This window comes from Taeniopygia guttata, chromosome 12, assembly GCF_048771995.1.
Source record: "Taeniopygia guttata chromosome 12, bTaeGut7.mat, whole genome shotgun sequence".
In the NCBI taxonomy this organism is placed as follows: domain Eukaryota; kingdom Metazoa; phylum Chordata; class Aves; order Passeriformes; family Estrildidae; genus Taeniopygia; species Taeniopygia guttata.
Window position 1 is genome coordinate 20,343,534 of NC_133037.1, and position 25,974 is coordinate 20,369,507.

A 25,974-nucleotide genomic window follows, 5' to 3' on the forward strand; every position below is an offset into this window, starting at 1 on the left:
TAATATGATTGTTAGTCTTTCATTTTACATTCTTGATTCAATTCTGTAAAGACTCAGAAAACAAACCATCATGGACCCTGCAGTATTTGATTTGGAGTTTTTTTGGAATTGTGGCAAGGCTACATAAAACCCTTACATCAGCTTTTCTAGTGTGTCATGAGAAGCTTAAAAAAATAATTTAAAACGCAATGTGGTTTAAAGTTGATCATATAAGTATATGAGTATATGAGTATAAGTATATGAGTATATGAGGTTCTGGCAGTACTCAGAAATGAAAAACACATCAAATTTAGAAATTTGACATAAATGCTCTAAAAAAGGGCAAAGAAAACAAGACAAACATTCTTTCCCTATTACTGTTTTGAAATGGACTATCTGAATTTACCAGAATCTCACCAGAGTGGAGAGTGGCCAGCATCACATAGAAAGGACTCATCTAAAGGTGAAAAACTAGTCTTTGCCTTTCTGTGATGTCTTCAACAACATGGCTTTAGCTTCAAAAATGCAACCTACTTTCACCCAGATTCCTATTAAGATCAAAAACCTGAAATGAAAAGCACTCCCAGTCACATCAACTAAATTTTCCTGAACTTATATTAATGGTATGGATGTGATCTTTTGAATAAAGCCCCTGGAGTCTGAGCCATGCAGACTGCAGATTTTGTTGTCAAAAATAGATTCAGATGGCACAAATCTACTTACTGATCTCTGCCACCCAAATACACAATCCCTGAATTCCCCATGTATGGCTGCCATTTGCTGCTGGTTGAAGGTTCATTAGCATTTCTACCACAAATATCTTCTTTTCAGCAGATTTGAGACCAGCTATTAAAACATCTTTCCAGCTAAAATCAGGAAATTATAAGTATTAAGTTCTATTCAAATATAATTTCATTTAACAGAAAAATGCAGTGAAAACAGAGAAGATTATTAGAGCAGATTAATAGATTACTGCAAACATATAATCACTGCCAGAATTTATGCTGATGCCTTGGCTCTGGGTACCAACATCTCCCTGTGACAGTAGCAGTGCTGCCACAGGCCAGATTTCCAGGACTTCTTCCTTATGAACAGTAGCTCAACATAGCCAGAAATTAAAACAGTGCACAAAGAAAAAGCCTGAATTCAAGAAAATTAAAAGAGCAGCATGCAGAAAATAGAGCCCTATATTTCAGCAGGTATTCACCAGCATGTGACTGGAATGCAATCTAGCAATGTTGTATGTTCTTAAAAACTGCTTCAGTGATCCAATTCCTCAGTGGACAAATCTCTGCACCTACCACAGCTCTAAAAATATGAGAAGACCTCTCTAGCCTGTGCTCTGATGTGTGATGACACAAGCTCAGCACCAGTTTCAGCTCTGTTGAAGCTCTGAATTCCTGGTAGATGCCAGACACTTCCACAGTCCCTCACAGCCACCGAAGGAGAGCCGCAGCTTCTTCTGTCCTCAGGCACTACATCCCTGGGAGATCCCCAACTGGACACCCTAAGCTGAGCCCAGCTACCCCATGCTGACTTGGGATAAAGTACCAGTTACCTTAAGCATTCCCCATTCTTCTTTAACCAATGCCACTAAAAAAAAAAGGACTATCCTGTTGGTATAATTTTGTGAAGTTTCAAAAGTAATTAAATCCCAATTCCTGTTTCTTTCCTCCTGGAATAAGGTGAGGTGAGCCACCTTACCTTCTATACTGAAAACAAAAGCTAGTGGTTCCTTCATTGGTTTCAAATGTGTGGCACCACCAGACACCCTTTTTGTCTAGGTTAAAACCTCTTATGAGCTACTTACAGTACTGCAAAGTGGGGTGTTTTGACCCTCATTTTATAAATTCACACATGAATTCTTCCTCTTATGCTGCTTTATTAGCTCCAGCATTTTCCTCAAATCTACTTAAAGCTCGCCTCTTCCTCCTGTCCACGGCCAAGCTGAGACCTCAGCAGGGGTTTAAGGCAGTGTTTGTGCTGGGGCTGTACAACCCTGCTATAGAACCCAGCTCAGTGACACTGACAACAATTAGCTTACATTTTTCAGGCATTCCAAAACATCAAATTCAGCAAAAAGAGTGATAGCAAAGTTACCACCATAAGCTTTCAGAAACAGCTGTAATCAAACAAATATTATGTTCCAAAGCAAGCAAGAATCTGGCATGGACTGCGATTCCCCACCAAAGAGAGGCATATCACTTACTTGTGCTTGAGCAGAGACTCACACATTTTTTCTTACTTGCTTAAGCTGTAAGACAACTAACAAGAAGGAAGAACAGCTCCTGCTGCAGCTTTCATTTCATGGGTTAAATGCCATGTTCACAGGAACTGACCTCCCCCACTCACTTCCGACCACCACTGTGGTTGGTGAGTCAAAGCATAAGAACGTGGTAAATGGCCATGGAGGAGCTGTGCTAAGCACAAGTCACAGGAGATTACTGCTGGGTTTGAGTTTCAAACCATCTGAAAGGCAATATAAAGGATGTGGATGGTTTAGAAGACTGAATCTTCTGAAATAGAAAAGAGAAAGCTAGATCATGGAATCATAGATTCTCAGAATGGTTTGGAGTGGAAGGTCCCTTAAACAAAAACCGTCTTGTTCCAATCCCCTTCCGCTAGACCAAGTTGCTCAGAGTCCTATCCAACCTGGTCTTGGACACTTCTGGGGATGGAACAGTCAGCGCTTCTCTGGGCGACCTGTGCCACGACTTCACCAACCTCACAGATAATTTCTTCCTAACATCCAACCTAAACCTAAGCTCTTTTAGTTTGAACCCACTCTCCCTTGTTCTATCACTATATACCCTTGTAAAAAGTCCCTCTCCAGGTCTCTTGTAGGACTCCTTCATATTTTTATAGTTTTTTGCTTCAATATAGTTTGATATTAATGCAAAAACAATCAGTAACAGCAGTAACATGTCATGAAAACCAACAAAATCACAGTTTTCTGCATGCAAACTCTCAGTTTGCTTCATAGTCTGAGAAGGGAAATGAGGGACCACAAAAAGTGACAATAATGAGGGGCCACAAAAGTGACAATAAATGCAACTCTACCAACATGGGATGGAGCTTGCTAAAAGATTTACATCAAATGTCTTGAAAATGTTCAAAGCTGCTTCTTCCCTTATTCTGCTCTCCCATCAGAATCTCCATGGGAAATGATAAGGGATGAAGCAAAATCTAAAATTTTTGAACAAATGCTGCATTGCAGGGCAGACTCCATCTCTGAGGAGCCACAGAGGGGCTGCTACTTTGAGTTCTTATAAAAAAACACAAACCTGACGAACCCTGACAAATTGCTCAGTCTGAGCAGGGCTGCCAGAAATTTGGTCTATTCAGTTCATCTCACACCACCACAGAAATACAGACACAAAAAAAGAGTTTTATGTGAAAGAATCCCATTACTGAAATTAACAAATCTGTGCATATAAAACAGAAGAAGGACCAATAGTTTCCCTAGACCTATAACACTAGTATTTGGGAATTTGGGATTTGGTGTACTTTTATCCTGTTCTGACTAATTTTAACTGCCTTAGGTGAGGATGCTTTCTCTAACAGATGTTTCATAGCATCTCAAGTGTCACTACTAAACATCGTTGTCATTGTATCATCCATAAACCTGCATCAAAATACTCACCTTTATTCTCATTAGATTCTCCTATGGTACATTCTTGCAAGCTAATCCAAATAAAGGCTGTGCTTTACCAGCACTAGCACACACCTTACATCTCTCATCATCTGAATCACAACAGGCATATTACTGTGGACTTTTCAGCTCTGACTTCTGTTCTTCTTGAACAGGTTTTTACATACAATGAGCAAAAAACTATTTTACACACTCATTTCAGTGCAGTCTCTGTATCTGTCATTGCAATCTTGTTTTTATTGCCCTATCCAGAACAGCACATAACCCAGGTACCTGTGCAAAGCTTTTCCAACAGTCCTCTGCTTCTGGGACATTTCACACTTGATCCTGCAGCAAGGAATTTCTCCACAACTGCTTTAAAGAAACTATTACAGAATTTTCATTACTCATTTAATCTGGTATACTTTCATTTGAAGAATTAGCTTTTCAACAGACCTACATCAGTCCTTTCCTCACAACAATAAAGCACACTCCTTGTCCCATTCAATGCTCCCCAGACAGGGTACTACAGCATAGTCCTCATTTTCCATCTTGCATGTAAATTCAAAAACTTCACACTCCAGACCCACATTTGTCTAGCTGGAAACACTGCTGGCACTGCTCTACACAAAGCAGGAATGCAGTGTCAGTACAGGCTCTCTGTCCCTGCACCATTACAGGGGCAGCTGAGGCACTAGGGCCTTTCCCTCAGACATGGGTTAGCTGGAAAACTGCTATTGAAAACTGGCTATGAAAGTGATTCTTAAGTGATTACTTTACATTTATATAATTACAATGGTCAGGAGAAGATTTCAGAGTGACAGAAATAAGGAGCTTCCACATCTAATTCTGTATTGCAGCACTGCTTAACACAGATGTGTAAACCAAAATCCTGACAAAGTCTTCATACTTACCCAATGACAAGGTAAAGAAAAGGCAAAAATACAAGCACATCTCAGAAATCCTGCTGCTAGAAAGTCATTACATACAATTTTACACTGGGGCAAGGAAAAAAAACGGACAAAAAATCAAGAAGCACTCACTTCTTTTAGGCATTTTATGTTGCTCTGAGTGCAGCTGGCCACTACATCCCCCAGAGACAGCACAAAGCAAAGAGCCAGCACAAAGCAACGATCCTTCCAAGGCCAGTCAAATATGCCCCATCATTTCTACCATTGTGGCAATGATACCATCTCTTGAGATGCAATACAGGATCAACTCAACTTGCCACTAAGAGAGAAAATTTAAACTCCTTTCCAGGACAAAAAATCATAATCTAATGCTATCTGTATAGAAGGTCATCTTTCCCTAGTAAAGAAGAAAAGTGATATTTCTTATTTTATTTTTATTATGTAGCAGGCTGCCAAGCAAAATTCTGTCCAAAAAATGAATGAAGGGTTACATCAGCTGAATGGGAAGAAGGGCCATCTTCCAACCCTAGGGATTCCAAGGGGGCCTGAGGAGTGGAAGGAACAACCAGCAAAGCCATACTGAAAACAGAATAAATTCACTCAAAAGGAAAACAAGAAAGAAAAAGCACCACAGAATATATTCTTCTCCAGGACTAACAACAGGAACAATAAAGCCCTGAAACAAAAATATATTTATTTCCTGTGTGAAACAGGATGTGGTACTGCAGTTAGCAAGAACTTACCTTCAGCTCCTGGGGTTATTGGTACAAAGTTTTAAAAAAAGTCTTGTGTTTTTACTGAAGGTGTTTTAATTGAGTCCTCTGTTAACATCCACACAAACACTGAGGATATGCAGTCTGCTGCTCAGCCCCAGCCTCCCTTCAGTCACAGGAGTCAGCCTCAAATTGACAGGGTTGTACTGAAACCTCTCTGTAAGAAGGCACTTGCCTCATCCAGCTGGCACTCCAGGGACAAGTCCAGCCTGACCATCTCCTGCAGAGAAGGAGGGACTGTGGGGAAGCAGCTCTCCACTGTACATCACTGTTATCAAAGCACTAGACAGATGCAAGTCCCAAGAGTGGAAAAGTCCACATGTAATTATTTCTTTGCTAATAAACTTCTAAGTTATAAATTAAACTCTGCTGGAGAGTAGATGAGGACTGATGGATTTTGGAGGGCTTGGGGGATTTTTTTTAAGTAGTCATATTTGTTCATGTCGTTTAACACAAATACTGTAATTTCTAAATCTGTGTCTGCAGTGCTGCTGAGTGTGATAATGAACTACACAGTAAATGTCTTGAACCAATATCAATGTTGTGTGCTTCTCCTCAGTATCACAAGATCATAGAATGGTTAAGATTGGAAAATATTTCTAAGAGCACCAGGTTGAGCCATCAATCCCCCCATCACCTGCATGTTTACCACTAACACCTCCACATATTTTTTTGAACATTTCTGAACACTCCACCACTGTCCTGGGAAGCCTGTGCTGGGCTTGACCTCCTTTTCAGTAAGGAAATTTTCCCTAATATCCAACCTAAACCTCCCCTGGCACAACTTGAGGCTGTTTCATCTTGTCGTGTCACTTGCTACCTGGGAGAAAAGACTTGACACCCACCTAAGTGGCAACTCTCAAGTTCTTGCACGATGTTCTATGACAAACTTGTACCAAAGCTATTCTTTCACATTTTGCTTATACTTGTATCTCTTTGGAGAGTATCAGTTTGGCCTTAGGTTTCATCTCTCAGTTGACTTGGACACAGATGCCCATCAGTAACTTTTGCATTAGCATTTCTATCATACCTCAGAATTTGGGCATATCTTTACAGATCTGGTCCCTGAAACTTTGGCATTATGATTTCAAGCCTCCGGTGGCATTCCCACACAGGAAACAGACAAGGCACACAGGAAACAGATTTCAAATTAAAAAAAAAAAAAAAAAAAACCGAAAAAAACCATGTTTTAATACCTCTGTCTAGGGCTGGAGACTGTTCATTGCTAAGTAAATTTCTACATTTAGCCATAGTCTTCTCAATATTTACATTTGGCCTGCTCTTCATATTGACATACAGAGAACAGATGTTAGGGGATCCTGAACATCAAATCCCCATAAATGGAAGGCAGTTACAAACTTTTATGATCTAACAAAGTATAACAAAGAGGCTGTGAAAATCCCATTCTTCTGGAGGAAGCATTTAGCTAACTTTTCCCCTCAAATGGCATAGTTTAATTAGGCTAAAATGATCACCACAGTTATTTTCTGTGACACAAGATCAAAGGTAGAAGAGAAAAACCCCTGAGACTCTTCCATCTAGTAAGAAAAGTAGGATAGATGACATAAAAAGGCTGAGGCATAAAGAGTGACAAAGAAAAGGAGAAGGAGCCTGGGGTAGGCGTCAGCCAGCCTGACATTGAAGGAGACAAAAGCCCTGCCAGAATGCTGCACACATCAGGAGATTCAGCCATCACATGGGACCATTCCTCTACTAGAGAAATGGAGGCAAGAAGGGATGAGCAGCTAGACTCACTTCTTTGATGCATACAAGTCTTGTCCTACTTTTGTGTGATGAAATGCAAAGCAACTTGTTTAACTTCGGCAGTAGATTTCAAGACTTAATTCCTGCATTGGTCAAGGTGCAGATATCAAAGGCCATCTTAAGTTGTTGCATGTGCCTAATTTAGAAGAGGAAAGGGGAATTGGCTTTCATTCATGTATTTCATTATAACTAACATGAAACCCAGAATTCATTAATTCCTAAGACGGTGTTTTGCTTTGATTTTCTCTTTAGCAAAAGGATTCATTGAAGATGGAAGATAATGGGCCTTTCTCCCTAATTTTTTCCTGAGTTCAGGACTGAGTATTGGGTAGATAACACACACAGAATAAAAAAATAAAGCAAGCACTTGAAACAGGCTAGAACTCTCTCTAAGGAAGTTCTAACAAAGTATTTCTCATAATAATTTTACCCTTATTGTTCTCATTCTAGCCAGGTGAGCATAAGCAAGGGCGTTTCTCTGAATTATAGGAAAAGTCCCACACACCACCACTGTGGGGTCTTTCAGCACAGCAGCAGCATTTCAACATATCTTTTCCTCCTCCTGCCTTTTCCCCATTCAAACTCGCTTTGCAACTCATGTTTCTGGTAATTAACTTGGTTTGGCTCTGGTCTCCAGATTTAGTCTGGCTGCTTCCTCCACAACACAGGGATGCTTACCCACAGACAACTCCTGGTCACCCAGAAGGGAACACCCCATACCAAACTGATCTCTCTACAGTGTCCTCGGAGATCAGCCAAAGGCAGCTGAGCATGAGGTGCAGTGTGTAGCTGCAACTTTAAATGCATTTTCACCACGGATTTTCAAAGATAAAGCTGTCATTTTGCCTGACAGCCTCACAGCCCTCATTGATGTCTATACCACCTCTAAGATGTCCACAATGGATGACCCTCCTCTAAGATGCACATACCAGATCCTGATGAAGGGATGCAGGGAGAATCTTTATTCAGCATTCCAGAGACTTTCCTCTTAGATGACCACAGAGTTTGCTTTTTTCTTTTTCCTCTGACAAGTAAAAGGTTTTTCATTATGATTGAAGAGTCCTAATTAATAATTACACTGATTTTGCAACTCAATGAACTATTTCAGCTTAATAATATACCTGCAACTTCACATCTGTACTACTTTAACACAGGAGTTGCAACACCAGAGCAATCCATTACTGTGAAAACCTAAAGAGATTTATTCTATAAACAAATTGCTGCAGCTAAAGCCATCTCAGTTTGTTCCTTTCAGGTTACCTGCAGCTGCATGATTTACTGTCTTTGGGATTCTCTCCTAGGAACAAAGAGAAAGATGGCAGATCTCAAATTTCCAGAACTGGTGAGCTGTGGGAAGAATTTCTCTGTTTTCTGAACAGAGAAAAGCATTACACTGCCCACCTTCCAGTGATTTAAAAGACAAAATGAGAAACGGCCCAATCGAGTCCTATGAGCAAATTTCAGCCTTCATTGAAAATCATGTAAAAAAATGTTTCATGTGCTTCATTTCTTCTCTTACTAAAAGCTTATTAAATTATTATTCCTAATGACAAAAGAAGCATGCAAGGATCTCTCTCAGCTCAGTTAATGTGCCTGTGCATCCTCTTAATGCTACACATTGCAATGTGTAAGATCTTATTTAACCAGCAAGATGAGTAAAAATTATCTTCCACTTAAGATTATTTGTCAATATAATTAGTCTCCAACAGTGTCCCAACCAAATGGCTTTCTCTTTATAGTCCTGAATTTTTAAATTAGTTTTAGTAAACCAATAATTAGCCTTTGCTGGTTTAAAAGTCTATTTAGGTACTAAATAAAAGTAGGTAAATTAAAAGAAGCTTGAAACTAAGCTCAAGTTCTTTGGTACAGAAGTGAGCTTTGCAGGGCAGGACTAGCCTTTCTGTGTGATTACAAAGTGTTGTCACTTCACAGTGCAGAAATTAAGAAAATACAACTTCATTATTGAAATGCACAGGGAGCATTTTTACACTATTTTGACAGAAGAGCTGCATATTTCAAAATCCGGAATAATTTCACAATAATCATTGAAAGAAGATATATTTCAGCTCTCAGTGTGGCTCAGTAACACCCTACTTGAAGTTGAAAGCTTTGATAGAAAATGGCCAAGCCACAGATTCTTTGAGGCCAGAAGGGACTTGCAGAGATCACCCAGTCCATCCCCTCTGCTCAAAGCAGGGTCATACAGAGTAGGCTGCTCAGGACCTGGCTTGACTAGGTCAATCATACATATTATTATAGATGTCATAATATTTTTGTCCCTTTTAAAAAAAATGCAACAAAATAACAATGTAAATTATCAATAAATACTGTTCTTAAAAAATAAGTCCTTTACTGAGAAAAGGACAGAGAAAAAAACATTTCTGACTGATGAGCTGACCATGGGCAGCAATGAGAAGCAAACAGGTCACTGTGGTGCCTCTGCTGCAGACTGGATGATTGAGTGCCACATGGACTCACAAAAGTACAGTTGCAGTTTAGAAGAGCCTTTAAGAGCCTGGACAGCACAGAGAGTCTAACAGCAAAAGCATCCCTAGTCCCGGCGCCTCTGTCTCATATCTATACTTCCAACAAAGCAATCCCACACACTGACTGCAAATCCAGCGCAAGAAAAGCCTTGGAGAGCTCTAACCACTGTGAGTCTCTACTCTTTGGAGACTTGAAGTAGCCTATGATGTTGACCAAAGGTCCACACTACACTGCACTGGTTTCTCAGCTGAGGAGCGAACAATCTTTACCCTTCTCTGCAGCCTCGGGCCCTGCACCCTGCTCCTCCAGAGACCTACACACCCAGGTTATCCCAGAGCCGCTCCTTAGGGCAAACTCCATGTCTCTTCCAGCTCTGGGGGGACTCACAAACATATTCCGTACATTGCAGATGGAGGAAATGAGCAAAGAGCAATCTTTCACTTGCAAGACCATCTCCTTAGCTTAGATCAATGCTTCCTCACTCTGCGATCCACGGTCTCTAAGATTCAAAGTGAAAGCAAGAAAAAGAACCTGGGAAAGTTTAAAGGTGTCCATGGGAACAATGCAGATGTAAATAAAGTGGAAGAGACTGAAAACCGCTGAACCAGCTCCAGTATTTTGTATCCCACTTACACCATAGGATAAAGCAGCCTTTATTTCAGCCTGACAAGATCCAAAGAAAGTAACACCAGATCAAAGACCTATATTATAGACTACAGAGAAAAACTGGAGTAAAATGAATTAGTATTAGTTTTCCCAACAAAACTTTAGTTAATTAATTATATCTATAGCAGCTATTTAATCTCTCCAGTTATGTATAATTGCACTTTCATCCAATCTATAGCCACTACAATGTGAAAACCAAGGACATTTTCCAAGAACCCAAGTTATCATTTGGGACATCAGTTATAAATCACAAAAAATAAAATCCTAGTGAATGACTGCTAAATCTTTATCTGAAAGAAAAAAACAACACACATCATCTCAAAATTGAATTACAACTCTGCCAGAAATTATTTTAAAATATTTTCTTTTAAGAAATTGGAAGCTCAGGATGGACAGAAACATGCAACAATCTCAGAATTAGATCATTAACCCAAAATATGCATTCAAATTATTATTGTGAAAATAGTACACATTCTGTCTTGCTTAGGTGATAGCTTTCAATTCTGAAGTTAGAGTGTGGTATCATTACATAAAACATAACAAGCAACTAGCATTTTCCAATATATATGTATAGCTAACATGGATAATTATAAACTATGCCACTTGCATAGGATATCTGAATATTTGTGTTTAAAATTATATTGCATAAAACAGCACATACTGCATGACAGTCACTGTTTCAATAATTACTGGTTTCTATATAATTTCTCCATCATTATTCCATATTATTCTTTAATTTTTGGAGCAATCTCCATGCATACAATGTATGCTTGTAGACAAACCTGCATTATTAAGAAAGGATGACCGGAGGGATTTAAAAATAAAAGTCATTACAGAAATTTAGATGCTTTTAAGAAAAATGCACAGAATTTTCACTGTAGAAGGAAAACAGTAAAATAAAAGATCATTACAAAATAAAAGATATTACATCAGATAATAAATGAGTCTTGTAATGAATTTACAATCTTGAGCTCTTATAATAATTGACAGTGAAAGTGTAATTTAGTAATAACATCAAAATCCTATCAGTTGCTTAGAATGGGTTGTGGATAAATAATTTTTGTTTGGTTGGAGTTTTTGCAGATCTATTATGGCATATTGGCTTCAGAGAGCTTTAACAGCTGCCAACTTCACAAGGAGAGGAACAAGACACCTTTCAGAGCTATATCTTTACATGTAAAGTGAGGATCTAAGTTGGCACTCATCAATAAAGAACAAAACAGTAACATTAATACATCTCCAAATTGCCTAGGACACTTCCTGCTTCATTTGACAGCATGCTGGTTTCAGCAAACACCACTGATCCCCTCATAGCCCTTCTAAAAAAGAAAAACAAAACCACCAAACACATGCATACACGAATTGCTATAAAGTCTGATTATGCCCTGGCCACCCTGCTCCATTCTGGGAATGATCGATACACATCAGATCATTGACATTGATCATGACACTGACTGGCTGCACAGTCCTTAGCCACACTCCCCCGTGGCACTTGGGTCAGCTTCTGCATATGATGGGCAGACCCCTCAAAACACCGTGATGATTGTCACCACATAAAGTTACTTCTCAAAAGGCACCTTAAACCATGTTATCCTAGTTCACAAATAAACTGAGGCTAACTCAGAGATGCTTAGAGCACAGGTATCATCCCTCTATATCCAAACCTGGCATTTATAAATGTATACAAAGTCTGCATCAGCCGCGTCTCTCCACCTGCACTGCTCAGGAAAGACAGCTCTCCTCAGAGAAGCCAAACAGGATGGCTGCAGCTCTGACAATTTCTAAGTTAGGCCAAGTGCACAGCCTGTTGTGCACATCCTGTCATGCACAGACCAGCACACAGCCCTGTTGTTCCCCCACCCTCACTCCACACCACACCACACCACTGTGCTGTGGGACCATCCCTCTTCTGAGTTCCTGCCTCCTCTCTCAGCTTCCTGCAAACACTCCGTAGAGACACACTCAGAGGGAGCAGCTCTGAGCTCCAGCGTCCACTGGCTAAAGCTGTGCTCTCAGTCTGGAACAGGTCAGTTTCTGTGATGTACTGTGGCAAAGGAAAAATCAGACCTGTCAAGTATAATAATTGCTTCAAGATGGTTTTTAACTGAAAAGCCCATTTGGCATTAATGGTCAGGAAGAATCAGGTATTTTGCTCCCTGCAGAGCTACAGAATCACAGAATGGTTTAGGTTGGACAGGACGCTGAAGATTATCTTGTTCCAACATCTGCCACGGGCAAGGACACCTTCCACTAGTCTAGGTTGGTCGGATCCCTATCCAATCTAGCCTTGTGAAAAAACAACCAAAATAAAACTAGAAGCAAGTTGAAAATCCTGGGTAATCTCTCCAATTTTCTGGTCACAGATCCAAGAGTGCTTCTTTCTCATCATGGTGCACCTTCTCTTCCTGGCCAGATACTTGAATGTAACTCCTACAGCATTCCCAACCAATATCTAAAAAAACTTTCTTGGACTGAACAAATCCCTCTTCCTCTCCTCAGAGCAGCCAGTTTGGAAATCTCAGATGGACAAAAAGGCAACATCCCCTGCTACAGATATATGTTCAGAAAGGCATAGAGCACAAGATGGACTCTACTGAGGACAACTACATTCATCTTCTACTAATCTTCTACAAGGAGATACATTTGATAATAGGAACGTGTGACTAGCTTAGTGTAACAAACATTAAGTGCATCAACCTCCAGTTCTTTTTGCATTTAATACAAGCAGCTACCCAATACATGTTGTAGCAATCTTACAATTATGTACCTGTCACTTAAAAACATTAAATAACATTTGAATGCTAGAGTGCATAGCATACACAAGTCACAGGCAGTTTTCAGAGTAAGTGGCCCAACCAAGGATGTTACCTAAATACTTCAGTTTAGTGACCTCATCTGATGATGGATTTACAAAGTTAGATTACAGTTCCATGAAAGAATTAATTTTAGCCATGAAAACTATACAAACTTCTTCATGTAAAGTAAAATTCAATTTATCACACATTCTGAACTATATTATACACTAGGGTTCCTCCTTTTTCTGTACAGTAAGATATGCTTTATTTCAAAACATTTTCAGAATTAAAAATACAAAAACTATATAAAAGCCATAACAATATATTGTCTTCTTTGACTAAAGAACCTAAATTGTAATAATATTTAACAGCATAAAATTCCAATCCACTCAGCAATCTATTGGAAATGCACATGATAATGTTAAATTAAAACTACTGGGTTTTGACATTTGAAAAAAAAATTTAAACCGATTGTTAAATTTGATTGTTTAATCACCTGAAAGTGGCAAAGGCTTCAAGCAGTTTTGGTGTTCAAAACAGGAGGATGCAAACAAGCCTTTTAAGAGTCACTACCATCTAGGCATCAGGGACAGCAGGCAGGAGTTGCCTCTCTCCCCAGGGATGCACACACTGTGAGCACATCATTACCATTCTTATGCAGATCACATAATGGATGTTCAGTCACATTTTACAGACAGATAAGACTAAAACGCCCTGCCCTTAGGAACCAAAGCCTTCGAGGACAGAGCAAAGCCTGTATCCCACACTTTTCAAATTGGAACTATCCATGTCACTGAGAAGCGATGGGTCAGAGCCCTGCAAAAAGTCAGTAAGACATTGAATTTTATAACAATTTCCTCAGAAAAGACCACAAATTACCTGAAGATTAAAGATAATCTTCAAAATGTCTGCAATTATTAGGAAGTCAGCCCCAACTAGTGCCGCAGGACATGATGAAAGACACAAGTAATGGTTCTAGAAAACCCATTTAGAGACTTATTGAACACCTCAACTCTTGCAAAGCAACAGTAATGCAACTAAGAACATAAACACAACAGAAACTATAATTACAAAGTCAAAGTCTGGCGCTACTACTTGACAGAATATATTCCCCAGTCCATTGCCAACATAAACCACCTGGCTGTCAGTAATGTTCTGTCTTTCTCCAGTCTCAGTCCTCCATAACCTAAATGTTCACTGATTAGTACTTCTGTATATTTAACTCTTTGAGGGCCCAGTCCTGAAGCCCTTCATATTTTTCCATCCTGGCTGGTCAGAAGAAACACAAGAGCACTGGGCAGCTCCTTTGGAAGGGAAACTCAACACCTGGTAAGACCAGCCACATGAGCACCACTAGCGTTCCATGTTTTGTATCTACTGTCATTCTGTTTCTCATGCCAGTATTTCCCATTTTGACAAACCAGACCAAACACCCAATTGCAGAATGAAATACTAAATCCTGAGCTAAAGGACAGAATTTTACACGGGTGCAAGATACAGGTGGCGGGACTAATGATGTAACCACTACCCTTAACATCCTCCTACTGAAAGAGTCTCCCTGCCCTGCTCCCTCGACCACAAGCATTACATTATTGTTACTTAGAAGGTTTTGACCCAACTCAGAATTGATTGAGCTGATCCCATGCATTGGAAAGTGGTGTGAAAGTTGTGCTCAGGGTGGAAGCCAGTAAGAGCACAGGCAGCAGAAAGAGGAATTGGGCTTGGAGGCATCTTCTACAGTGGTACCACAAGCAGGGCTGCTGTTATAACAAGTCCTACACTCTGCAGAACCCTGTGAATGACATGGTTCACTGCAACTCAATTGGCTAGCAAACAGAAACACTTCATTTCAGTTATTATTACCTAATGGCATGGAAAAAAATATATCAAAAATTCTTGTTGTGCAACTACATACTTTTTCACGGGGAATCAGCAGTATTGAAAGAAGTATTCAAAACCTGATACCATTTATTCCTTGTGGGAATCCAGGGCTTCCCTCTGTCTGCCCTGGCAGGTCTGGGACCCTGGCAGGGGTCAGGAACCCCCCTGCACAGAGCCCCCAGAGACACTGCCTGTGATCTCTGTCCATGGAGAGGAGTTTTCAATCTTACAGGATGAATTACAAGCTCTGAGTGTTTGATAAGAGTAATAATTAGGTGTGGCACGGGTGCAAAAGTAAAATTTTAGGTTTCTGGATTAGGGGTCCAAAGGGGACAAGATGTAGGAAATTGGGTGTGTCTTGTCCTTTTCTCCTTCTTCATGCCCTCCATGTTTCACTGTGGTGTTGGCATTTTTCTGTTGGTTCAGGCTGGGGACACACTGTCCAACGTAGGTGACAGATATTGGCACGTTATTGTAAATCCAGCACAGGTAGTTTCTGGTATTTAATGTTTGTAACATCCCACTGAGGGCAGAGCCCCACACGCTGCCCTGCAGGACAGAGCTGCGGCAGGGCAGCAGAACATGTTAGAGATAAACAGAATAAACAGCCTTGAAACAGCACAGACCAATTATGGCTTCTGCTTTGGCAGCGGGGCTGACAGACAGAGACTTTCTACAATCTCGGAATCATCAATACCCACAGATTCCGACAATTCCTCTTAAAAGCAAAGTCACCTTTACAAGGAAAATAGCTCCAGTTTAATCTTTCCAACTTCTCAGACCATGGAATTTTTACTACTTATGCACTCATATATTCACCTAACCCAAGTTAAAGCAGTTGGCCTTTTATAACCAAAGAGGTCAAGACCTTGAGCTTTTTCAGTGAAGTGTGTTTTCCAGACATCTACAATTTTTTTGTGGCAAGGGTTTTTCATTGCCATATCATATATATAGGGGAAATTAAACTTCAGCTGACCCCATGCTTAAGTGAAAAGGCTCAGTGTTGGTTTCCTGTTGGAACTTTCTGTCCCAGATTGAAACGCAAGATGTATTCCATTTGCCATCTGTATGGCAGTTGTCTTCTGTTAAGTGGGCAGTTTTTCCTTATGTCTTCCACAACCAATCCTGCCTCCAGGGAGACATCTCCTGATAATGGGCTATTGAATGTCACCACATGACTGATAAAAGTTACAGCATCCCATTGTGAGATGCTCCACCCAGAAGGAGGAGGCAAGCATTCCTAACTGGATATAATCTGGGTTTTTGGGACACCAGACTCAGGCTTTTCCACTGGATTTTCCAGGAGGACTGCAGCCATTCCAATTTGGACTGCTACCAACACCCTGACCAAAAGAGTGTCAGGTTGTATTCTGACTCTGTCAGTGGTTTTTCTTTTGTATTATTGCATGTATTTTATTTTCTTTTCCCCTTTTCCTAATTAATTGTATTTCTGACTTGGAGTCTCTCACTGATTTTGCTTTGAAACCAGTACACCATGATCTGTTTTTTTTTCTTGTTGTCCCCGAGCTTGACCCTAACTCCAGGCGCTCCTGAACAAAGATTCTCTTACACCTTATCTTGCACATACCTTTCAGGAATCTCCAGGCTCTGGGTCCTACATGGGAACATCACAAGCACGCAGGAATCCTCAGGACCATGGAAGAGCTCAGCAGAAGTTTTCAGATCTGCAACACCAAAATTGCCGTAAAGGCAGACCCTTAACTCCTGCTGAAAGAGCTCATGTCCTTGTTTAGATCCCACCTTAATTGTATAGCAAACTGTGCACATCAGAATGAGCTTAATCCAAAAAAGCCCTGCATACATCATTTACTTTAAGAGCCGGATATCATTAAAAGTCCTGTAGCAACAGGAGCTGTAAGATACTCCCTAAAACACCTTAGGGAATGCCCTAATAACAAATATTTAAAAAAAACAAAACAGCAAAAGCAAGGAGGGAAGTCTGATCTAGGTCTCCCTGTTGTCATGGTGACTTCCTAGTCATTTATGTACTTCAGACACATTCAGTAAAAAGCTCTATTTTTACCCCTCCTACCAAATAATGTAAGAAAGGGAAAAAAATCCTGCCAGCTTGTCCCAAGACAAACAAATGGCAACAAAATCCTTTGATCAGACAGCATCCCTGAAATATTTTAACCAATACTTTTCCTACACTGTGAATCAGATACTCAGACAACATGGAAACAGACATCACCAGAAAATTCAAATTAACAATCCATCCAATCCCTTTATCATTCAAGATTCTGATTGCACTTGGATCAGACAGGTTTCTGCTTTCAGATTATTAAAAAAAATAATTACTTACAACATCATTTCATTCATCCCCCATTTGCAGACACTGTTTGCAAGCATTTGATTTTCTTTTACCAAGTACTATGTGTTCCACATGCTGCTGTTATCATACAGAGCAATCCAACAGCCTTAGTTGGCTCAAAAAGCATAAAATCCTCTCAAATTTACATGCAAATACTGCATAAATATGGATTTTAAAAAGCATAAAATCAATACAGCTCATTGCAGTGCTGTACAGAAAGAGCAAATGTTTTACTACCAGCACTAAATTGCTCACACTCAGCAAGCACTGCCCAACACTGCCAAACCCCCCTACTTCTACACGGGGAAAAGGCTAGTGCATAACACAGCTGAGAAGCAGGCATCTACTGAGACACCATTTTCTACATGATACCTGAAAAAGCATTACAGACTCCACAAGAAAGCGCTATTTGAACAGATCACAGCATGCACACTTACCAGCAGCTCCCCAGCCCAGCCTGGCCAGCCATCTGCCGTTGCCCACCACCTCCCAGCATTCAGGAAATCACCACATTCGCTTCACAGACAGACCATCCTGATGACCCCCACCCTCCCTGTTAATCAATTAATGAAGCAAGACTGTTTTTCCTTACTAAGCAATGTATGGACACTAAGCCACTTGAAGGTTGCCTGTTCCTTCCTGCTGCAGGGCCTCCCCAATAAAAATTGCCCAGCCAAATTCAGGCTTTTTCCCTTTTTTTATATTCATTCAAAGCTGTAGGAATACACTCAGCCCTTGACAATGCCAGTTTGCATGATGAAAGAGCAAAAGTAGTTTTGAGGCTGCAGAATGCCTTCTCTGGGTTACCATGGCAATAAATGTGGGAAGGGGAGGGGGCTTCACTGATGGCAATTGCTGCTGCTTGGTGGAGATGTTCTAAAGCCAGCCTGTGTGGGAGTGTAGTCCAGGAGAAGAAAATGTGTTTTACTATTACTATTACAATTTTATCTGCACTTCCTTTCATTTGCACCAAATTTCACATAGTTGAAATTGAAACTTCCCTGAGATGCTGAGGGGATGCTGGTTGAAACAAGTGTGGTGTATGATCCCTCCAATGAGGAGCTGAAGACACTTTATTTACATATTGGAATTTGCACAGATGGAAATTAATGCTCAATTGCAATTAAAACTTGATTGACAAAGATGAACCTGTTGCAGAGCTGAGGCTGTAGCAAGGAGGACTAGTTTCATGAAGGCTTGATAAGAAACATCACCTTATCATTAAAACACAAGGTAGCCTTTCCCTTACAAAAAACTCTCACACATAGTATGAAACAAGATCACCTCAAGGATCTTGTCTCTTGTGAAACTGAGAAAAGTTCATCAACAAAAGCAGGGTGGACACTGACACACCACTCCACAGTGCTCCTCCATGAGATCTTGACTCACACCATCGCCACCCTCCCCTTCTTGGGTCTTGTCAGGGTCCCCATGGAAAGTCAACCAAAATAATCCATGGGAGGTGGAAGCCTGGCACCAAAATCCCAGTGAGAACATGCCATAAAATTTCATCAAACTGATTATATTTTATACAAATTTAATTAGTATTTTTGGGATATAAGTTAGCATTTTTAGGATATTATTAGTAGTATTTTTTAAATATTAAGAAAAATTCTTTCATTGAAACAGAATGGCTAAACATTAAAACAGGCAAACCAGAGCAGTGGTGGAGTCATTGTCCCTGGAAATATTCAAAAAACAAGGAAACATGACGTTCGGTGACATGGTTTAGCAGCCATCATAGGATTCAGTCAAAGGTTGGACTTGATGATCTTGGAGGTTTTTTCCAACCTCAGAACGAGGTAAGAGCTGCTCACTACAGTGACATTAACACAATGCTCCAACCAAAGTGCAATACTGACTGTCCAATATTTGCCAGAAAACAAAGCAACTTCCACAGTCATCAGTTTACCACTGACTATTACCAATGTAATTTAATTTTGCAAATCAAAAACTTCTCCAAACACTGTCTCTGAACACACAGAAAAAGTTTTTTAACAGTAGTTAATTAACAGGGAGCTCCACCTTGGCACACTAGCCAGACCTCCCCCCTCCTCAGCCTCTCTGCAGAGGATACCAAGAAGCCTGCACCAACACAAAGACAACTTTGATTTGCAAAAACAGCACCTAAAGGTGATCCACTCAAAGTCCACCATTTACTTATCAGTTTCAATGGGCTTGTTTAGAAAGATAAGCCAAAAAGAGAGGAGGTAAGCAAGTTGTGGGCCATATAAAAGGACAGAGTTTATAAAGCTGAGGTGGAGACACTGTGAGAACAATTACAATCCAGCTGGGCACAAGGCTGGAAAAAATCTGTCAGGCTTTGGAGTTTCTTCTGAAAACACCAGAGCTGGCTGCTCTGCAGCTGCTCCAGCCAGGCCCCACGCAGCTGCCTTCTCCCTGGAGCTCACTCATCTCTCCAGTCCCACGTCAGAGAAAAGGAGACACCACCGAGGTCCCAATGCCTCAAGAGAAGTGGCTGATATCTTCTACCCAAGTGGGACCAAGGGAGAACTGGTTTGAGAAGTAACCTAGGCTAGGTCACTTTCTGACTCCTCTCTCACTTGAAACAATTTCTGCCCCAATCTGAATTGAGAGAAAGAAAAAAAAAATGAAAAGATGGTTTTTGCAACCTGTCACAGCAGTAAGATGAACTAATACATTACATTTACACATATAAAATCCCTAGAACACACACTGCCAGCCCAGGAGTGCAGAAACCCCTTCTGGACCTGAGGGAAGGTCCATCTCCCTGTGAAGCAGAGAGCAAATAGTCCAACTCATATATTTCCACCTGTGTTCCTCCTCAGCCAAATACGAGTTCAACATTTCTTTACAAGGCCAGAAATCAAAAATCCTAATACAAGTAAAACACAAATCTGATTTTATGATATCACAAAGTTTTGCTGATCACACCTGATCCAGATCACACTGTACAACTCTCCGTGCTTTCCCAAGTTCTTACAGGTGGCCTCGCCATCATGTCTTAATAGCAATTTAATTTGCCAATAGTAAAATTCCACTCACAGCAAAATCTCACTTCATATGCAAAGTCAAGGAAGAGCAGAATTAAATCTGCCAACGCAAGCACAGCAAAGAGCTATAAAGCACTAGCTGCTACACATAAGCAATGGGGAAAGGCTGAAACAGCTTAAAAATCCAAACAGCCAGAAACCAGAGCAACCCAAAACCACAGAGCAGCTCTGCAGGACACACCCTGCATGGGCTTACATATTTCTAGCCACATCTCCTCACACCATGCCAGCTTTCCACTGTGCCCCTCTCCCCGCTCCAGCAGGCACCAACCAGTGCAGGATGGAGCTAGTCCAGAGCAACTCATGTCCACTGTTCAGCTGGCAGCTGTCATCCTGATGTTTCTGCCCGCTTGTCTCCTCTCTAGGAATCAGTCTATCTGGCCAATAAATTTTATGGAAAAACAGAAAGGAAAAAGAAAAAAAAATATTGTATAGCTCCTTACCCCTTTTATTGACTAGGCTGAAATGAGCTTGAGGAGCAAGAAGGGACAGAAAGCACAATGCATAAGCCTCACTTACTCAGGAAACCAGATTAAAAGCCACACCATCAACTACCAGGGAAGATCAACAAGACCAGGGAGCATGCCAGATTGATTATTCTTTTCTTTAAAAGGTACCTGCCAGGGAGAGACAAAGGTATACAGTGAGGCTGAGCAGAAGGCCAAGAAATTGCAGGGATAGCCTATATTGATTATTAAAAGTCAAGAATATATTAATTGCTATATGTATTGTACATACCCAGGTATGTCTTGGAAAGGGCAGCCAGGAGATTTCTTTGAAGCTACCCTTAACAAACAAAAAGGCATCACTGTTTTAGACTTCCTAATAGCTAAATAGCAACAGACTGACCAACCACCATTCCTGTGGCTAAAATTATGTGGCTAAAATCACTGTGCTCCAGGAAAGGAACATACACATCACAAAAATCATACCTCATCTCCTAATAACAAGGCAAGGTATCAGATGTGCAAAGCTGAGGGGGAAAACAGACTTTAATCTTTTATTGCAAAAATATAAATGGAACAAAACTGACAAATGACTGGGTATTCATTATTACATGATCCTCCTGTAATCTTGAAGCTTTTTATCAGAACACTGCATGTGCAAAGAAATGAAGAGTTGATCTCATGGCTGGTAGTAGCTTCTAGATGACTGATAACCTCTTATTGGAAGAACAGATATAAACTTACAAAAAAATCCCCAAAACCAAAAGGACGACATTGTTAAGGATAAACTATCATTTCAAATCATGTACCCAGAAAAACAGGGAACAAGTTGATCTCCATTATTTGTTTACCTTATTTTTTGTGTTCTGACAACTACATTCATCTGCCAATGAAACAAAGGAAAAGTCAGCTTGCCTAACTGCATCTGATGCACACACTTGTGTTGCCGTATATTCATACTATCACTAGTTGTGTGCACCAAAATGAAACAGAAAAAAACAAACTAAGAAGATGCACTGAATCACTCAAGCCACAGTGGAGCAAGCAAAAGAGCCTTGTTTGTTTTTTTGTTTTTTTTTTTTTTAATGGAATAATAGCTTTTAAATAACCAACAATTATTAATCTGTCTGAGAGCTGCACAAGTGCATCATGTTATCTGGTTCCCAAATAACACCACTAAAGGTGAAATGATACACCAGCCCATGGAAATGGAGATTTATAGAGGTCCCAGTTATATGTAATACATAATTTGCAATATGTATTTTTATAATTTTCTGCAGTGCAGAGCTAACTGGATAGGAAGGCAGAACACTCAGGGTACTTTTATGAGCTGTACAGGTTTGCCATATATTTCAACCTAGTCTAAGTCACCTGAAGGGAAACAGAAATGATTTGTTTAAAAGATGAGTTTTCACAATTCTCCAGGAGTTTTCAACATCTTAAACCCCATTTCTGCTAACACTCAGCATTTCCTTCTGGAATGGCAGCAGAAAAATTCCTCATATGCACTAATAAGGTATATAGATGCAACCCTGCAGACCCTGGCTGCTACAAAAATAAATTTTGAAAAGCTATATGGAACAGTGTTCATTATTATTTCCCCCTGCATGTGCAATCACAACAGGGGCACTGCAACTTTAAAGCTTGATCATTCCAATCCACTAGGAGTTACCTTAAAGGTATTAAGACAGCAAGAGGATTTTATCACTGTTCTGTTGCAGGAGAAGCTTTTGAAAACCAAATAAATTTTGAAAAAATGGACGTAGTTCTTCTGTCAATCATCTCTTCTGCCAAAATATATTCCTTTAAGCACTCACTATCTTTGCTCTTGTAGTCTTAAACAAACTAAAGAGAATTTTTTGCCCTGGTCATACAAATTTCTCAAACTTATTTCAGAAACACTCTGCATTAAGACCTGCAGTAAAAATAAAGAGAGATGCTTAAATCACTTGCATGGTCTTAATGGTGCCAGAAAAAGGTTAAACAAACAAATAACTTCACCTACTTAAACTGGGTAATTTTTCTACCGAAACAACAAAAAAAATTACTTCTCAAGAAAGCTAAATTAATGAGTCTTCAGAGACCAGCCATTTCATAACACATGTTCAATAAGTGCATTAAATTTCATTGTACTAATAATAGGTTATAATTACTATTATCATCACTGACAACAGACAGGCAGTGCTGACCATTCCTTTAAGCATAAACACTTCTGAGTTTCATCCTCAGGCTGCATGTCCCCAGAGTGTTCTGCTCTAGAACGACACCCGGAGAAAACCCAAAACTGAGCCAGCATGAGGTGGGGAACAGGGGGAGCTGGAAGTTCAACTCAGTGAAATCTGTCAAACAAATATGAGAGGTATAAAGTGCCTTTTTCCACTTTCATTTTATTTTCATAGTCAGAAAATGCTTTGAAAGTAAATAGAACTTATTTGTATGAGGTCACTGATGGAAGCTGTATATTTCTTCCAAAACATTTAGAAAAGAGGAACAAAACTTGAAGTCAGACACCATAAACTATGACACGCACACTTATTCAGAGTTGACTTTGCAAGTCCCACTTTGGTTTTTATCAGGACAAAATCTCATTGTCTCATTTCCTTTAGTTTCCAGTGAACTTCATTATTAAAATATGAGGTTTAAAATAGATTATGATTTCACCCAAAAAACAAATGTAGTCTTTGTGCAAGGGGAACAACAGTTGTATGCTCTGAATGGTGCATAACACCACACAGCTTTACCAAAAGCATGAGCCAGGCCAATTATTTTATATTTTTTATATGTAAATCTTAATTTTTGATACATGTATATATGCATCCATACATTATACATACATATGTACACATTTACACCTTGACAACTACTCTCTTTAATAACTTCAAACTTAAGGAGACATAGTTTGCTAATGTTACAGTAATTGTTCGTTATTAATTTTCATCTCTTTAAGAAAAATATGAATATAGAGCTATCCACAATTAACATCACTGAACAATTTTCTTCCCCAAATCCCTATCACTGCTTCCAAAGCAGACAGTGCACAAGAGCAGCACACTGAGCTCAGGCCCATGACATTCTGAAGTCATCAGTGAGAAGAATGGATCTCTGCAATTAGCTGAATATGTGGATATGTTTAATGTAGGCAACTTGCTGTCCACATTTCCAGGGATTTCACAGTTTTTTGGAAGCTCAGGGATGTGGAACACCAGAGCTTGCTCTTGGTGAGAGCACTTTGATGGCAGTTTGTTGGACCATTGGCTATTTATAATTTTATTATTCCTACAAAGGCACCCAACAATCCCAAAAGAAAGCAGAGCCCATTGAGATAGGCACTGTACAAATACTTACTAAAACCAGGCTTTGTTCACAGTTCCAACAAAGAATGCTTGAAAATGAAAGAAAAGAAAAAAAATAGTAAAGTGTTGCCAAGGTTTCACAGCAGGAACAGAGCTGTAGCATGGAGTCATGGCCAGCATCCTACTCAGCTCCTGGGACAGGGCTGACTCCCTTCAGCACCAGTTAGCAACTGGTAGTATTGTTTCAAACAAAAACAAGTAAATAGGAGCCTTTGTTCTCGCACCCAACAAAGTAAATAACTGAAGTATATGTATTCTTGGTGAACACAACTTCTCCACATGGGAGAGGCAGGGGAATTTTTGTGGGAATCCCCTACTAAAACACTGGCAGAACATCACTGACACCTCAGAAAGCAAAACAGCCCAATGCAAACATGGACAGAATATGCAATTCTGCAGGAAAAAAAAAAAAAAAGGAAGAAGCACAGAGAAACTGACACCACGCAGAGAAGTTAGTATAATTTCATGCAAGAAGCAGTAAAAAGAAGAGAGTAGTATCCCATATGGATTCAGTTGCACTGAGCAATAAGTGTATTTGAAAGAAATTGGGTTTAAATCAGTTCTTCCAAGACTGATTCTTCCAAACCTCAACTTTTTCAAAGAATGCAAATCCTCTTCAAGGCACACTGAAATAGGAGCCATAAAAGGTTTAATAGATCAAAGATTTTTGTCTTCCACAAGTAGAAGAGCCTTGGATTGATTTTCACGAGCCCATTAAAAATTGTTTTTAAAGAATTAGCAAATTGCACATTAGCACTTGCTAGCACGTGGAAAGAGTCAGATGGGCTCATATAAGGATCTATATCAAAGTAATACTATCCAGAACAGAAACCATATTTCTGTAATGATCTATAATGTAAATTTGGGATGTCCAAAACAAGGGTCAATTCCCATCCAAATTCCATAATACAGCATCCTTAAACAAACAAAAAAAAACAACAGTGGATGTTAATTATGTTAACTCATTGAATTAGCATCTATTTTTCCATGACTAAAGGTGACAGAACCCTGCAATCATAGAGTCATGAAGGCTGGAAAAGACCTGGGGATCATGAAGTCCAACTGCCAACCCAGCATGATCACGTTCACCATTATGTCCTCAAGTGCCACAGCAACATTTTTTAACACTTCCAGGGATGGTGACTCCACCACTGCCCTGGGCTGCCTGTCCAATGCTTCGCTTTCAGTGAAGGAACTTTTCCCTAATAGTCAATCTAAATCTTCCCTGGTGGGGAAGAGGTCATTTCCTGTTGTCCTGTCCCTTGTTCTCTGGGAGAAGATCATGATCCCCCTCTGGCTGCCCTCTTCCTGCCAGGGAGTTGTGGAGAGAGACAAAGGGTCTCCCCTGGCCCTCCTTTACTCCAGGCTGAGCGCTCCCAGCTTCCTCAGCCACTCTTGGTGCTCCAGACCCTTCCCCAGCTCTGTTCTCTTTCCTGGACACACTCCAGACTCTCAAGGTCTTCCTTATCATGTGGGGCCCAAAACTGAACCCAGAATTTGAAGCACAGCCTCATCAGTGCTCAGCACAGGGGAAAAATAGGAGATGTCTCCTCTGGGCTTCTTTTGGGTTCAGTGCAGCATCTCCTGCTGGAGTAGGCAGAATGCTACACTGTTTTCCTCTATGCAAACATACAACTGGACCTCCAGTGGTCTTCTTTCTCTAACTTAGTTTCCAAATTAATTCAGAAACAACAAAAATGGTGTTAAGACAAAACACTCAGCAGAAATTTGCACAGTAACAAAAGAGTCTGTGATTATATCAGCAATTTTCACATGAACTATTGCTCTACTTCTGATTTATGAGCAAAGCTTTAACACTCAAAGCTTTATTCTGCAGCTTTTGTAATTAGTTGTACGTATGCATGCTTTCATGAAAAACAAAGCAAAAGACTTTTTGTTTAATTTTGCCTTTCAGTTTATC

At 40.1% G+C, this 25,974-nt stretch overlaps 1 protein-coding gene across 20 annotated transcripts in view; it reads right to left on the reverse strand.

The window, feature by feature from the left end:
* Positions 1–25,974, reverse strand: part of FGD3 (FYVE, RhoGEF and PH domain containing 3) — a 96,439-nt gene that overhangs the window by 47,615 nt on the left and 22,850 nt on the right. Inside the window, exons 1-2 of one of the 20 annotated variants that reach the window (XM_030283489.4) lie at positions 17,812–18,293; positions 16,476–16,572 (exon numbers count right to left, since the gene is read on the reverse strand). The exons of 10 other annotated variants lie outside the window; for them this stretch is intronic. The gene's annotated coding sequence lies outside the window, so the exon portion shown is untranslated. Of the gene's footprint in view, positions 1–2,188; positions 2,290–16,475; positions 16,573–17,656; positions 18,353–25,974 lie in introns of those variants that run through there. 9 more of the 20 variants (XM_030283488.4, XM_041718785.2, XM_072934630.1 and 6 more) reach the window with 9 other exon arrangements.